Here is a 14,837-nt window from a genome sequence, read left to right on the forward strand (position 1 = left end):
TTCCTCTCCATAGACCACTCAAATCACAGAAAAACAAATGAGTCCAGGGCAATGAAAGTCCTATCTACATTGTCATTTGCTCTGTAAATATAATATTTCATTACAGTGGTCATAAAGATAATCTCATTTTTCTGTACCCCATTCTAATTGGTTCCCTTAGAACCATCATCTATTCAACTCTCCCAGTGTCACTGGAGAGCTGAGCTGTGGGTGTAGATGTTTTGAATTTTATTTTGTCATCTCCTTCTCACTTTCCAAAGAACTTGCATGAAACCCATGTCTCCCATAATTATTTTTCATATCACAAACAATTCTGTTTCATTAATATAAAGTGACCATATAAATTAATGTCCAAACTGCCACAGATTTGAGAGTGAAGGCAACACAACTGATTGTACAAGGGCCTGGGGCTTGAACAGGAACCATTTCGAACACACTAACCAGCAGCCTCTTATTGCTGACATTCTATTTTCTTGTATGAATGATTTTACAATAAAGGGACAAAAGCTGATTAATTCTGTGTTTTCTCTCCCATTAGTTGGCATTCATTATGCAGGTGTTTCTAGAGAAGAGAAAATTCCTCTCCGGTCACTTCCACAGTGGGTGTTTCTTTGGTCAATTTCTTTCTAAGCAAGTTAGCTTCTGCCTAAATTGCACCACTTTCTCTTTTTCTTTGCCAATACTTCTTTAATTGTATCCATTTTTTGAGTCATGTAGAAATGTTATATCGTAGGTGTTTTTGGAATCATGTCATTTCCATTGGGTATGGAATCTTTTCTTTTCAAAAATCTAGAGTTGCTATTTTGAGATCTAATTGTACGGCATTGAATATGTTCATTGCTCATTTGTTTTTATGAAAGCATCCTTAAAGCCAGGCTTCTGGGTTAGGACACACCTGCTTGGAAACGTTCAATTCTAGCCAAAAGTATATAAGGAAAAGAAGAGGGGAAAAGATTGTCATGTGTCATATAAAAATGTAAGGAAGTACCACTCCCACTGAGGGTTATGCATAGAATCTTACATGGGTTTTAGACTTTCTATATGACAAATGGAATTTAGTTTCATGAAAACCTCTTTGCAAAAGAGCTTTGTGAAGAAAAACAAACAAGTTGAGAATTTTATCGAGAAATCCACGTAGAGATCAGACTTGGGGAAGAGTAACGTATTTGTCGAAAAGAATATACCCTACATAATTTCCCCCATAATGACCATCAAGTGACACAACCAATGTAGTTTCGCAATCTTTCACCAAAACATAAAAGTCACAAAGGGATGAAATATTTTAAGACCTATAAACTGAAACAAGTAGACGGTCTCTCTGTAGAAAAAAGATATTGCTTTAAAATAAGTGGGCTCATTTGTATTTCAACTAAAGCTTCCATAAAGGTAGGTTTGTTTTTAATCCCTCTTGAAAAAAAATATGGTAGAGAAAGTGATATTTTTAAAGCAGAAAAAATATGTTGGCAACAAAATTTTAATACCATAGAGGAAACTTACTTTATAATACTGAGTTCAAAAAATGGGATTCAAAATTAAATAGAAAATATAATTTTAGCCATAGTCAAAGTTATGTACAACCACACACACACACAGCTTAGTAACCTCCTTCCTTAAAAGACTGGAGAGAAATAAACCGTTATCTTCTTTAGGGCTGTTCCTTGATATATAATCATACACTATTTTTTCTTGGAGTCTTTAGGCTTTTACAACTCTGAAGATTTTCTGCCAGGAGCATATTAATTTTTGAATGCTTTTATTGTGAAAAAGAAGAAAAGCAGATAAAAATACAAACACTAAAACCCCATGAAAACTTTTTAAACAAAAAAATTGAGTAAAAGCATCTATCCATTTGCCCTTCCCTACCTCCATTCCCTAAACCAAAAATTCTTTTATGTTTTTCAAATTATGGAAGCCCATACACCATAGTCTAAGAAAGTTCCCATTCTTAAGAGTATCCTCAAGGACAGGATAGGTGGCTCTGGCTAGAAACATTCTATCAATACGAGGTAGATTTAGGTTGATTTATGGCAGTGTCACCTGCAGGCAAAAACCTTAGGAGCCTTTCTTGAGAGCATCACAGCTGGTTTTCAATGGTTTCTGTCCTCTTAGCATTGCTTTAGAGAGGCTGGATTCTCAGGGCTAAACCTTGCAGACATGCTGTGCCTGTCACTCACCCTAGTCAATAAAATACAGCCTCATAGATGGAGAGCCACCAATTTTTAACGGACATGTGTAATTTATAGTATCTGAGAGTCACATAGACCAGATACAAGGAACATGCACTATTGTCAAAGACCCACATGAAGTCTTCCTACTAAAGTAGGAAGTGTCAAAACAGCCACCACCATTCCCTGAGTGTTATAAGCATCTAGAATTATTCGGAATCAGCCCGGATTGGCAGTTTTTCCCAGTCACGAGGAATATGCATCCAGCTATGTGTCGCATGCTGAATTCATTTTGGTCCACAGAACAGCTGAGCCTCTTAAAGTTCCAGGAAGCAGTTAGTGGAAGGGTTTCTCTCTCTCCAGCCCCTGCCCCCATGTCTATTTTAATGACAGGCAGTGACAGAAGGAAGGCGAAGCAGACAATGGTGGCTCCTTTGTCAAAGGAGAGAAGAACACAACGGTTTCCATTTGCAAACCTCACTGGTCTCCAGATAATGAATTTCATTAGCATGTGCAGGTGTGTGACTTCCAACTCCCAAGATCTTGAGGTCGTGGAGGTCCTGGGAAGAGTATTTCATTTACTAACAGAGGTTGCTCTACTCGCTAATGTTCTCTCATTTCTTAGTTAGAGTTAAGGAAAAACTAGAAATCTACAAGAATGTTCTCTGTTCGATATTCTCACAAATCTCAACCTGAACACACCACTCACCTAAAGTATCAGCATTCCACCATTGCAACAGCATGAACCATATATATCATTTCTCTCTAAAGCAATAGTTCTATGAGCTAAAATTAAAATGATCGGCTGGATGGGGGGTGCAAATTATAATGCCCATTTCTTAGAGATAAGTAACTTTAGAGTCACTGCATTCACAATATGCCAACAAGACAGAGGAAACTAAATCTCATTCTCCTAAGTGTTTCTGATGCCAGTTTCTAGCTGCGTTGCTAGCTTTATCAATAGTGCAAATATTCAACAAAATTATTCATTTTTTAACACACATTATCTGAGCCTCTTCTTTGGTGCTTAAAACTTTTTTGAAATGTTCCCAATTCTGTCCTGTCTATCTTGTGTTTCTTTGGCTCCTGTCTTAACGCAAGCATCATAAATACTTTGGTTTGATTATTTGCATTAAATCTTACACCATGTAGAAGAAAGCATATGAATGAATATAATATGCGAGATGGGTGGTTTAATGAAATGATCACAGGTTTTGGATTCTGAGACACCTATGGTCATAACTCACACCACAACTTACTATATCTATTTCCCTGAGAGAGACTCAAATTCCTCATCTTTAAAATGGGATAATAATACATATCTTTTTGTGTGAATTTGTTTTGTTTTTTGATTTATAATGCATACCTTTCAAAGGGTTATTGAGATTATGAAAGTCAGAAACATGTGGTTATCATGCCATCTCACTAACTAGAGATATTTATTTTATATTATATTATTTATATTATTTTCCTTGGATAAAACTACTCATCAGTTATAGAGCACAACTGAATTTTAGTTCAGGAATTGTGGTTTCATTATTTTCCTTTTTTAATGAAATGCACATTTTACAAAGCCCTATTGGCCAGGTACCAGAGAACACAAAAAGAAAGTTTCTATCCTCTGGGAATCTAGACAGTGACTGCAGAACCAAAACTAATACCACACAAAAAAGTCTAGAATGAAAACAAACAGTGCATAATTAAGTGCCTTGCCCATTGCAAGTATTCAGTAAGTGCCCATTCATTGCACCGAATACAATCAAGTTATCAGTATAGGGCAAAAATGTCAAAAAGTATCAGAACCAGAAGAGAGCATGCTCAGTTCACTTTCTTGGTTTTAGCATCCAGCATAGGGCCCTGTGCAAACTAAGTTTGCAATATATATTGGTAGATTGATAAACAAATGAAAACAAGATGTAGGCGGTTCAATGGGTCCTGAGTGGTGAGTGGGTTTTAAATAAGCAAGTAAGGAAGAGCTGGGTGTTTCTATGAAGACAAACAGCAGGAGCATCTTTGTTTTAGAAGAAAAAGAAAAAAAAGCATTTGGGATTCTATAATACACATCTTACCTGTTTTTGCTGGAGCTGATCGTGGGTATTATTGTACCTCCTTTAGCCCTAACCCCCAGACAGAGGGACTATTCTTGGTCAGCTGAGAGTGCACAAATGAGATACCCATTTGTTATTCTGTCTTCCTCCTGACACTGAATACCTGAGATCCTGATCTGGTGTAATGAATCCTGGGTGGCTGTTAGCCTGCTTGGGTGGTCAGCTTTGCTTATTCCCCCAGAGATGCCTGAAATAGCCCCTCCGATGAGGGAGGCAAAGGCCTGGAAGACCACAGGCGGGGGAGGCCAGAGGCCTGGTTCCAGTCCCAGCCTTGCCATCCACTCACCACACCCACATCCCCAGGATGGCCGGCTAGACTAGTTTATGTCCAAGTCCCCTTCTAGCCCTTAAAAAAGTGTGGTGACTCCACGCATCTACTTGGTAGCCCGTGTGTACTTCAATACTGTTTTCATGAGGCAATGCCCTGAGTCCTTGGGCCAGAAAAAAGAAAATAGCAACAGCCATTTTGATCTTTGCCCTCCTGCTTGCACAACAGAGAATCATATTTTGGAGTTGGACAAACACCCCTCCAAATTCTCTTCTAGCCCTCTCCCTTTACAGATGAGGATACTCATGTCCTAGAGGACCACTGGTCATGAGCAGCAAGGTGGATGAGCTGGTGGGCAGAGGAGGTGGCTCTGGGCTGCAATGCAGGCAAACGCTGCCTCTTCACCAGGCTCTTAGGAAATTATCAGATGTTATATTTAACATTGAGCCAACAGCCGGTGCACCAGACATAACCGTCTCAGAGACAGTCTCCACATAACTTCAAGCACAATTCAGATGCTTATTTAGGTCACGGTCTGGAAGCACCCAGAAATAAGAAGCGGTGACACTGCAGAAACAGTTTGATAACAGCCTGACTGATAAGAATAGCACTATCGGTGAAGCTGGAGGCAGGTATTTTGCACCCAAGAATTCTATGAAGTAGGAAATTAAGGTTAAATACATAATTTCCTCAAGGTCTCCTCTTTAATAAGTGAAGGAACCAGAATTTGGACTGAGTTCTGTCTGATGCTAGTGTGGTGAAGTTTGTGTTTTGTGTTGTTTTCTTTGCTCCTGTTTTGTTTTGCTCGCTCAGCCTACCTGCTTTACATGTCGCTTCTTCTTTTGGGATTCATTACCGGGAAGATGCCAAAATTATAACCTATGCCAGAATATCTCTCAATCTCTCGAGTTGCTTTTATACCATGTTTTTACCTAAAGAAGATTGGTTCAATGTAATCTGTTTGGCCTCGTGGTACCCTAATTAACTTAATCGAGGAAATATTCATTAGGAATGTGGTAAGTGCTCAGTTTGACGCAAGCATGGAAGAGAGGAATTTATTCCATTCTGGAGGTTCAGAGGAGACCTCTTGGATATACAACCATATCTGTGCTGTTACTAAGAAAGAAACAGGGCAAGCTGGGTGAGGAAAGCTTTATGGGAAGAAAGAATAGCATGAGAAAAGAAAAAAAGATGCAAGGCAATCTGGGTAATGCAAGGCAGGCTTCTACCTTTTGAAATTGCTCAGTCTTTGTTTTTCCTTTTATTTTTGCAGCTCATATTATCTTAAAAGGGAACACAAATCAACAAACCATTCACTCCACTAATCGACACGAAAGGAGCAGGCAAGTGGGAGGCATACCGTGTGCCTTTACGTTCCTTTGCCACTGTTCACACTGTCCCACTAGCCTCTCTCCATTATTTTGGCCCCTCCTCCATCTGTGTTCAAATCCTGCCTGTTTTTCAAGACCAATGCATAAGCCACTTTCCCCCTTAGGCCTCCCTGTTTCTGTCAGCTAGAACTGATTTCCCCATCCTCCCTGTAGGCTAACTCCTTGTGGGAAAGGACCACCTCACATTCCTCTCTGCAGCTCCCCAAGGCATCTCCCCACTTGGTACTTGATGCAAAACAGAAAATGAGGGAAAGTCTGCACAACTGAATTGAATTGAATTCCTGAGCCAAGGAATGCAATCAGCCACTGATGCACAGAAAGGACCGGGTAGATGGTGATTTAACTGTTATTTGAGAAAGAGGAAGAGTGTTTTGGCACAGCCCAGTACCGTGGGGGAAGGCAGCATGTGGGGGTCTCAGAGGAACTGGGTTACAGTCCAACTTTCAGCACTAAATATCTATAAAATGGGAATAATAACACTTTCATCATCAGAGGACTTTGTGAAGATTAAATGAGATAATATATAAGAAAAATAAGCAATGCAATCCAAAGGGTTGTATAAATGCTCATATAAAACCTTAAAATGTGTTACTGCCTATTGTGTTCTATCATCACCCCTCCTCTCCATGTGACTTTGGGTTACTGACACCTGGACTTACAAAGGAATTGCCAATCTGCACCCAGAGTTGACTCATTTGATGCCAAACAGCTATGCAATTACTGGCATGTCACTGAGGGGTGGGAAGGGGGTATTAAAGAAGGATTCCCATCCTGGACCTATGAGGAAGGTTGCGTGACTGCCCACAGCCTTTTCCAACCCCTGTGCTATGGACCCCCAGTTCCCAATTCAGAACTCACTGATCTAAGTTCAGATTTTCTAGGATGAGACCCCTAGGGTAAGAGAGCAGCCTGATAGTAAAGTGGTCATGTGACACTGATGGCTTGTTGTGGTTTTTTCCTCCCCTTGCTTCTCTAGTTCTAAAAGTTGAATCCAACTTTCCCAAGAGACATGGTCAATAAATGTTCCTCTGCATCTTCTCTCGTGCCCTGCTATCCCAGACACCACCAGACCTTCTTCCCCACCTTACTTCAAAATTCAGTTTAGCAATGACCTCAGTTTTGCCCTTCTCTACCGCTGTTGCAAGAGAAATTCTGTGGCTGCGTGAAGCCGCCTGGTCAAGAGAGAGGGGCTGGGTGGTCAGGCTGCCTGCCCTGGGTTTGGGTTAAGGAAGTATCTAAATTAAGATAGGTGTTGTAAAACAAGCTCTGAGTTCCCACCAGGAAATGCTCCCTGGTGGGCGACTGAATTAAGGAAATTAATTTGTGTTCAAGCCGAACCTCTGAATCACACACAGGTCATTGCTGCACATGCTAAAAGCCTCTTGTGCTTTGGACAATGAATACAGGATGTCCACAGCAGGAGCCTGGAAAGATTCCAACTTGGGGTACTCTATCCGATACTGTGGGATTCCCTACAGCCCTGCCTCTCTGGGAAACACTATTGGGTGACCTGGTCATTTCCAAACTCGACAGACCAATGTTTTCAACCATATTAAAATCCCATCAAATCTGCAAGCACTAACTATACCCACCCTGGGTGCCAGGCTCTGGGCTGGACCTTGTGGGAGTGATAAGGCTTGAAAGTTTCCTGGGGAGAGGAGAAATTCACAGCACCTGAAATTCTTTAAAGTATAAAACCACATGGGAATTTTATGAAAGGTTCATTGTCAAATGGAGCATATGGCTAAGACAAACTGATGAGGAAGGAAAGACCAGAGGGAGGGACAAGAAGGGAAGGCTCAAAGGAGGATGATTTAAGCGAGGCTGACTAACAAGGAGAGAAGAAAATTAGATGTCTCAAAAGCGATTCCAGGCAGGTACCTTCTCAGAAGGCAGGAGGATCTGAGAAATTATGTCTACTCCACTGGCTGAAATTTCAACTCCTCATCATAATACTGAGAACTGGGAGTCTGAGGAACTGATAAAACTGCCCATTTTCCATCATCATCATATCAACAAGATTTGATATGAAAAGTGTGGAATTGAGAAAACTGCACCAGCCTCAAAGTTGGGAGACATGGTTATTAGTTTCCTGGGACTGCCTTAAAATTTTTCCACAAGCTGGATGGCTTGATATAAAAGAAATCAAGCCTCTCACAGTTGCTGTGGCCAGCTCTACACAACTAAGGTGCCCACTGGGCCAGGCTCCCACTGAAACCTATAGGGAAGGATTCTTTCTTGTGTCTTCCAGTTTGTGGTGTTTGCCATTCATCTTTGGCATTCTTTGGCCTGTTCCTACATCCCTGCAATGTCTGCCTCATCCTTCACATGACCTTCTTCCTGCCCGTGCCTCCATCTGTCTCTTCTCTCCTTCTGTGGGCACGAGCCAAATCAGGCCTTCTATATGACTGATGACATATGCAGAAACCCTATTGCCAAATAAGGATGTATTCTGAGGCACTGGGGTCAGGAGATCAACACCTCTTTTAAGGAGATGTGAACTAACCCACAGCCCCTAGCAGCCACACTGAGCCTCAGCCCTGGACCCTGGCATTGACCATGCAAATTTTCTGAGCCTCGGTTTCTTCACTTTAAAATGATGAATAATATCGTCAGGTCTTCCTGATTCATAAGATCGGTGTAAGAACACAGTGAGGAAGTCAATGAGATAGCAGGCACAGATCCACTGTAGTTTGTCCCTCCATGGCTACAGGGTATTTATCACACCGCCCTTGGCAGCATCCCACCCGCAGAAGCAGGTAGTCCTGTTAGGGACCAAAGCAAAGCAGCACGTTGATTAAAAGCAGCTGGTTCAGTTGTATATTAGGTATGTCACCTCGGAGAGATGACTGTACCCCTCTGTCCCTCGTTCTCTTCACCTGTTATATGTAGAGAATGACAGTTCTTACATCTCAAAGGATTAAATGAGTAAGCACTTGTAAAGCTGCTACAATATGCTTGGCAGAGGGTGAGTGTTTGCAATGCATGAGCTGTTGTTCTTACTATTGCTATTTTTATTATTATTGAGAACGACCAGTAATTTATAGCATTCGAAGGCCTGGGTGGATGACTGGAAGCCCAAGAGCACAGGAATCCAGGGATGCTCCACTTTCTCTCCTCCTGCCTCTCGTTCCAACTGGTGACCATATCTGCTCTGATCCTCCAGGTCTCTCAGGTGTGGTTGCCTCTGCCTGGACCCCTGCTCTCCAGTGTGGAGATTCCTACTCAGTCTTATGACATCACAACAGCTGTCACTCCTCCAGAAAGTCTGTGTGAGTCTCTCACGCTTGGTCAGCTGGCCATCTTCCCATGTTTTTTGTTTGTTTGTTTGTTTGTTTGTTTTAACATGGGCAGGCACCAGAAATCGAACCCGGGTCCTCTGGCATGGCAGGCAAGCATTCTTGCCTGCTGAGCCACTGTGGCCTGCCCAGCTGCCCATCTTATGTGTCCCCAAAACACGATGCCTGCATGTTCGTTTCTGGTCTCCTTGCCAGACTAGAAGCTCTGTGAGGACAGGGGCTGTGCTTTTCTTGATTAGCCTGCTTTGTCATCACCTGGCAGAGTGCCTGACACTTAACAGATGCTCAGTAAACGTCCATTAAATGAATGAAAGGACGGGTGGATAGGTGGTTCTACACCATCGCTTGTGTTTCAGAGACAGTCTTTTTAGAAAGTCCCTGTTTAGCCATATTTGGCACAAAACCAATAGACTTTTAGAATGAAAACATTTGCTGCCCTATGAAAGTGGAAGTCTGCCCCAGTAGAACCTGTGGCTGGCAGCATCCACAGGCCAGGACAGTGTCCCCTCCCTGCCCTGGCTCATACCCCATTACAAAGAAAATCACCATTTGGAGAACAGAATAGGAAAGAGTGAGAGACATTACACTCCTGCCAAGAAACCAGTCACTGCACTTCTGCCTCAGGAAATAGACTGCAGGTGTCCTTCCATGGGCCTCTATGTTTGTAAATATCCCCCCAAACTAAGAAAAACAATGGTGAAAACCAACCTACCTCCCTAAGGTTTCATAACTTTTTTGAAAACATATTTGTAAATGTTCTGATTGGATAATTTATGCCAACGTGCCTCCAATTGAAAGTGGCCCAGAGTCTGTTTGGTACAGAACTGATTTGGGTTTGTCTCTTTATTCCTCTCGTAGCATCTTAAACAAGACATGGGATAAGGCCTGGGACTTTCCAGGCTTTGTGATACTCCAGGGAATCAGATGTTTGCTCAAGGCTATAATTCAAATCGGAGAATCATAAAATTTCTGCCTTGGGAGGAGCACTGAAGTAATGCAAACCCCAGATGATGAAGCAGAGGCCCTGGGAGGCAGGGTGGCATGTTCAAGTTCACAAAGCTAATTAGTTCTGGAGCCAGAACTAAGATCCACTTCTGACCCCTCTGGAAGGTTTCTCCAGAAACTTTCCATTGCACCTTGGTTTGCCATCATGTATAAAAGCTTTAGCCTGGATAGACTAATAAAAGTCACCAGTTAGACTCTTCACTGGCAAAGATAGAAGAATGTTTCCGGGTTTTAAATTTGACTCACAGTCTAGATTAGGGATAAATTTGATGATTTCTCCTTGCCAAAACCAGTATTTATGGAATTTGAGTGAACAGTAAATTACCAGTTGCAAGCATAAAGTGCCCTTTCTACATGATCACAAACATATCATCACCTCCAATACTGCATCACTATAATAAAATATATGGCAAATTAGCTTGTTATATTGGGTAATTTAATCAACTGTCTAATATATACTCTACCAACCCATGTGAGTGACTCATAATTACAGTGTATTGACTCAAATAACTTCATACAATGGGCCAAAGAGCCAGTTTAAAATGAATGCAAGCTTTATCTCATTTATACATGTTTATGTTATAAATTTATGAAAGTAGGACACTAAATGTGTAAAAATGCATTTATCTACTCTAAACTTTCCATAATAGTTCACTTCAGAATGATTCTAAATCTCCTGATTTAGAATCAAAGTATATAAAAGAAAATCTGATTCAGCATCCTGTTCATCCAACTTAAGGAAGCAAAACTGTCTTCACTAAGAACTCTTTGGTTGCACAACTCAGTTTCAAAAAATTATACATCCATACAAACATCAGAGCATCCTTAAATGTCTTCCTGGTACTTAAGCATTTGACTATTTCCTAGATATTCACAGTTGAACCACATAAAGACAAGCCCCGTGAGGATCATTAGAAGATTGACTTTTCTCTCCCTAATACATATATATTATGCCAACGACTAATATTTTCTCAACCCTTCATGAGAGCTTTGGTTTGTGTGGAATGATGCAGAAGTGTGTCAAGTCAAGGACAATGAATGTTCTCCACTTTGAAGCTCTGATTTTGGAAAGTTGTTTTCAATGCAGATGTGCACAAGTTCTGCTGCCTTTTTCCTCTTTTGGTGGGAGAATTCTCTGTGGATTTGGAAGCCACTAGAGTTGCTGCGGAGGGATGAATGCCTGAGACTTGGTTCTTCCTTTTAAAGTTCTTGCCACAAGCCTCTTCACCCAACTGAGGCACAGAGGCAAAAAGATACACAGAAACACAAAGACAACTATTTCACCTATCAGCAATTATCTCCAATCTTCACAGTCACCTTCCCTTGATTACAAAGCACAAAGGGTGAAAAGCTCAGTCTTCTTCTCCTAGTGGAATTTCCAAGAAACTCTTCTATTCAATCAGACATGATAATCAGTGTGTCTATGTGGGAATTCCTTTTCTGTGTTTCTCAGGAAATTTATGTTTTTCTGTATCCCAAATTCTGCTCCCTACAGGAAACAGAATTACCAATCAAGATATTATTGGTTCAATAGGAGCTACTGATGTCAAATCAAAAGGAAGAGCAGGAAGTGCTGATGCGTGGAGTGGAAGGTCGCAAAGCAGAGAAGCACCAAGATCTAATCAGACTGTCCTGTCTGTACCATTAACATATTATAGGTGTGTGTTCCTGCCCTGACTTTAGCTGATAGCAAGGCATTCTCACAAATAAATTAAATTTTAATAAATTTATATGTGCCATGAAAAGTACACAAATCCTATTAGTGATGTTGCAAGAAACATTTTGTTTTGGAAACAAAATAAATCCTTAAATTGGCAATATTGACTTGTGATTTCTGTCATGCTGTTAACCGCCCTAGAAGATCCTAATATTACATTATTTGAGTCCTTTCCAATATTCTCGGGTGTTTTCCAGTGTCTGAGTATTTATTATAGGCTATAGTTCTTGGTAAATATTATGACAGAAGACATGCAAAGAAAAGACATGAATGTTGTAGAATACTACTACATAATATCAGAAATGGATCTAAAATCTGATTTCAATGGCAAAGCCCAATCAGAGCAAGCAAACAAAGTATATTAATTCTTAAAAAAGAAAAAGAAAAGGAGCATTATAGGACCTAATGCCCAACCTAAAGGTACTTTAGGATGTACACTTTATGATTCAACCAACTCAGCACAAAACAGAAGACAATTTTCTATGTCTGGAATAGTTTTGACAGAACAAAGATCAAAACCATCAAATGAGGCAACTGATACTTTAGGTCTTTCAAAAAAATGTCATTTTAAGAATGGCAGCATTTAAATACTGAATATTTGTGATAGTAGCTTTCAGTTTTTTTAAATGATTTTTGTTTGATAGATACATCATATTAAAGTTCCCTTCTATTGATGTTTTCCATTATCAAATGCCTCTATCCTATAGAGATCACTTTTTACATGTTATGAAAATATATATTCTTGCCACAATATATTGGGTCATAATATAATAAACCAGGTATTTATTAATTATAAGTTTTGTTTATGGGAAGCTTATGAAATGTTGAGTTTAACCCTATTAAAAAAATAGTAAAAGATGTGAAACTCATTAATTTAAAATACATATATAAGATCTTATGAAAACTACTAACTTAAGATTTCAGGGGTTCCCAAGAATTCCCAGGAACTCCAATTTTTTATTCTCAAATCTTAAATATTAACATTTATTGGAAAGTTGGAAACACTAGGCACAATAGTAAAGGAAGAAAGAGGGCAAGATTTATAATATAGAGTGTGGCTAGCAGAAAGTAGAATTCTTGCTAAATAACACTATCCAGAATCATAATAGAAGTTAACATAAAAAAAAGCATCCAGGGTGGGCCACAATGGCTCAACAGGCAAAGTTCTCGCCTGCCATGCTGGAGACCCAGGGTTCAATTCCCAGTGCCTGCCCATGCAAAAAAAAAAAAAAAAAAAAAAAAAGAAGCATCCAAAAGAGATGTAACAAAGGAATAAAGAATGAGTAAATTTTGAAATTTTGTAAACTAAAAAGCACATTTCACAGATGATATAATAATGCTAAAGCAAAATTGCTCTTCCAATCTGAAGAACTTGTTTAGAACCAACTTCTATTTCACTTAGAATTATTCAGAATAATTTTTTCTTATAAATAAAAAATAATTTAAATAAAGACATAAATCCTTTGAAATTTAATTTCCAAACAATTTACAAAATGCTTTTTTTTTTCACTCTAAGTCATTTCACATACCTATCCATTATATTGGTGATGAGAGAACAGAAAGAAAAAGAAATAGAAAAGAGACAATTCTTACATAATCTCATAGAAAAATAGATTTCCTTGAACACTGCTGTTGGAGAGAAGCCTTGAATCTGGAATAATCCAATAACATAAATATCCTCAGAGCTATTTCTAATTCATTTCAACTTGATGACTATGTCACAGATTGTATTCTCTGGGCAGCAGACACTGAGATGGAACTAAGAGTGCAAAAGGTTTATAGCTGTTAAAAAGAAAAGGGAGGGCAGGCCATGGTGGCTTAGCAGGCAGAGTTCTTGTCTGCTATGCCGGAGACCCTGGTTCGATTCCCGGTGCCTACCCATGCAAAAAAAAAAAACAAAAAAAAATGGAGGAAGCAGATTTGGAAGGGGGTTAGTGGGGACCAGTAGATTTAAACGCTGACATGACGACGTGACAAAGTCTCCGCCAGTCAACCGGGAGCACCAGAGCACCCGATGGGAGTCCCATGTTGGGCACTAATGACGAGACCCTTGTATCATCACTTTTCTTGGGCTTTAACTGAGCTTCTTTGGACAAGGGCGTGCCCTCAGATGGAAAGCCAAGGAAATCAACAGCCGGAAACTGTCAGCTAAGCACACTCATTGCAGCTGGAAAGTGAGTCCATTTTTGAAAGGGTATCTGAGCAGCACATTTCTGTATGGCATATATGACTAAAAGCAAATGCAACAAGTCAATAAATATTGGAAAAATCTCCCAAAAGCCCCATCAAATTTTAACATAATACTTTTGTTAAAATAAGTAAGTTTCATAATACATAGAGTAGGTTTTTATGACTTGAAGTCAAAGACACATTAGAAAAAATACCCCAGTATTAAATTAGTATACAAATGGCCAAATTGCCTTGTGTTGTAGAGTTACATTCCTCTCCATGAGCAAGAGGCCATAAGTCACCTCACATTCACAAGGTCCTCTGACAAGCACGAAATAATCATGAATGACTTTCAGCAATTAGATACACTTAAGCTATATGTGTCAGAATAAATAGCAAAGTAGATGTTGAAGTGGTAAGTTATATTTTAACATAGTGGCTAATCCCAATATACTTGAATATCTTGCTAAAATGGAGAAATGTCAGAAAGTTGGCACTAGGTTAATGGCATTAATTGATGTGCAGCAAATAAAACTATATATTTTCTCCCACTGTTCTTGGGGTCATCTTATATTTGCAAAGTCTTGCAATGAGATAATAAGCAAGATTCGTAAAGAGTACTCTCCATTTTTGCCCAGGCAATTAAATGGAAGCACAAAAACTACCCCCAGAATTGCCTAATTGCAGGTGCAATCAGTAGCTGGCAGGTGCAGTT

General features: G+C 39.8%; 2 long non-coding RNA genes across 2 annotated transcripts in view; one reads left to right on the forward strand and one right to left on the reverse strand.

Moving 5' to 3' along the window:
- Positions 1–11,841, forward strand: part of LOC143677296 (uncharacterized) — a 55,862-nt gene extending 44,021 nt beyond the window's left edge. The window contains exons 3-5 of the long non-coding RNA XR_013172498.1: positions 539–599; positions 9,099–9,204; positions 11,732–11,841. This is a non-coding gene — a long non-coding RNA (uncharacterized LOC143677296). The remainder of the gene's footprint in view (positions 1–538; positions 600–9,098; positions 9,205–11,731) is intronic.
- Positions 1–14,837, reverse strand: part of LOC143677295 (uncharacterized) — a 177,013-nt gene that overhangs the window by 133,919 nt on the left and 28,257 nt on the right. The gene's annotated exons all lie outside the window — the stretch shown is intronic.

The sequence above is a fragment of the Tamandua tetradactyla genome, chromosome 3, assembly GCF_023851605.1.
Source record: "Tamandua tetradactyla isolate mTamTet1 chromosome 3, mTamTet1.pri, whole genome shotgun sequence".
Lineage (NCBI taxonomy): Eukaryota > Metazoa > Chordata > Mammalia > Pilosa > Myrmecophagidae > Tamandua > Tamandua tetradactyla.